Here is a 2,449-nt window from a genome sequence, read left to right as displayed (position 1 = left end):
GTTTTTGAGGAAGAAGAAGTAGTATTTTTATTTTTTTTTTAGACTTTAGAAACTCAGAAGCTGATCAAATATCGGGTTAAATATCGGTGAGGTGGCCGATGTCCGATATTCAGTTTTAAGGCCGATACCAATAGGGGGCCCATTATATTGTGCATCCCTAGTTCATAAGCAGCTATTTTCTTAAAACCCTGATTTTTTTTTTTTTTTTTTTTGTATCACAAGTCTTACGATTATTTTCCCTGTCAATTCATCTTTTGCTTATTTTTCCGATTAATTGACGATAATCAGATAGCAAAAGATTATGCTGGTGAAGATTCTCAGTCATCCAGGTCACGGTCATTCCAAAAAAGTAAAAAAAAAAGTTTGAAGAGGTTTCTCTTCCATCCAGGAAGATTTTTCAATTCAAAATGTCAGAAATAGCGTTGAGTTCCAGGTTTTATCCAGCAGCCCAACTAAGCCTGGTTTTAGTTTAGAAAACCTGCAAATAGAAACGGATGAACGGGTCCCCCCCTTTGGAATGGGGGTCGTTTGGCGTCTTTGTTAGCCTGCAATGCCCCATACCTGTGTATGTCTCTGAAAGGGGGGTCGTTAGAGGGAATTGTTGGCCTGGATGAACAGGCGCGCTCTTCTGTTCTTCTGTTGGGGTTGCGATCATAGCGGGAAGGAATCAACTCAATTGCTGCATTTTAGGTTTTTGAAAGCTGGAATCTGAGCCCCCCCACCCCCGTTTAAGGTTGGTTATTCAGTTGTTATTAAAACGTGTGAAACAACAAAGAACTTAAAAAGGCAAAGTCATAAACTTTTTAAACAAAATGAAATTTAGGATTTTTGTTAATATAATATCCTAATTTTGTAAAAGTCGCCAGGGAATAAATAGTTAATAATTTAACCAATTAATTAAATTAACTGTTTTTGTCTATTTTTTTTTTTTCTTTTTGGGATATCAGGATTATGTTTTTTTTTGCTCTTAGTTCAGAGTCATGTCATTCAGACAGCGTAGTGGGTGGCAGGCCCTCTAATAAAACCCTATTATATTCATTATGATTCATTCATTTATTTAAATTTGCAGCATTATGCCTGCCATGCAACCTTTTTGCTTTTGTTGAGGATGGCGCACATCATAAAGCATTGGAGCCCCCCAGCTAGAGATTTCTAACATTGATATATTAGTTGTTAAAAGTTCATTTTCTAAACAAACGTTAGTGCTGCTCTTTTAGCCAAAGCTGGAGCGTTATTTTAGTTTTTTATAGTTGAAATGCTCCAATGATTGACCGTCCGTCTGTTCGATGTTTGGCTGCTGCCATGTGTAGTAATGACAACTGCTTATTTTTCTGTCTTTCATTGAGATGTTTTATTTATATGTTTGAGTGTTTTTATATCAGTTAAATGAAACCATAGTGGTTGATTTTTTATCTCTGTTTGCTCTGTGGAGCTGCTGCTAAGCCAAAGGAAATAAATGCTTAGTTTCATCTGGCCCTCAGGCGAGCTATCGAACTAGTCTGACTCACCCACTCAAAGCAGCCCTTTGTTCAAAGAACTTGTCTTATTTTACCACTTTGTTGGCCTAAAACTCAGTTTTCCATTCAGTCCTTTTTATCCTTTTCTCCTTTATTTATTCTATCGTTCTTATGTTCAACTTGAATTGTTTTGCTTCTCAAAATACACAAATACACGTGTTTATTGTGAAATTATTAAACATATTTATATGTTTCAATGCTCTAAACTCGTCAATGCATCCGTCACTGATGAGTCGGGGGGACATTTGTACGATACCAAAGTTAAAGGTTTCTTATTTTAGTTTCACCACAAGCTGCTGGAAACAAAAATATAGTTCAATCTGGGGCTGCAATTAACGATTATTTGGCAAATATGCCCGTCTTATGTTTACATTTTATCACTGGTGCACTTTAAAAATGGAAATGTCTTGAGAGTTGTACTAAATGAATTTTTTTTGTATACACTGTGTGTTTACAAAATGACAAGTCTGTCTAAGTCAAAATAAATTAATCCTTCAATTAGTTTTTCGATTAATCTATTAATTATCGGCTAGCTAAAGATTCCTTAAAGATTTTTTAATGAAATTAAAACGGGTGAAACTAAAACATTTCCACTTGAGGAGTTCCGGATAGGCTTATTGATATTGTTAAGCTCATTTATTTTTATTTTTTTTACAATTTATGTATAATTGCTGCTCTGTCAGCTAAAGGCATGTTTTACAGTCTAGTTAACAATTAATCTATTTCTAAATTAGTTGACAATTATTTAATAACTAATTCATTCGATTAATTGTTTCAGCATTAATTCCAAAACTATCAGGAAGACATGAAATAATTTTTAAAGACCTTAATTGGTATTAAAATGTCTTAAATCAGTCTTATTTTTTAATACATCATAAATAATTTTTGTAATCTAAATAAAACATTAAAATTGACAATACATTTTTTTTTTT

The sequence above is a fragment of the Cyprinodon variegatus genome, unplaced genomic scaffold, assembly GCF_000732505.1.
Source record: "Cyprinodon variegatus isolate N-32 unplaced genomic scaffold, C_variegatus-1.0 Scaffold796, whole genome shotgun sequence".
NCBI lineage: Eukaryota > Metazoa > Chordata > Actinopteri > Cyprinodontiformes > Cyprinodontidae > Cyprinodon > Cyprinodon variegatus.
The sequence above is the reverse complement of the archived record's forward strand: the minus strand, read 5'-3'. Positions refer to the sequence as shown.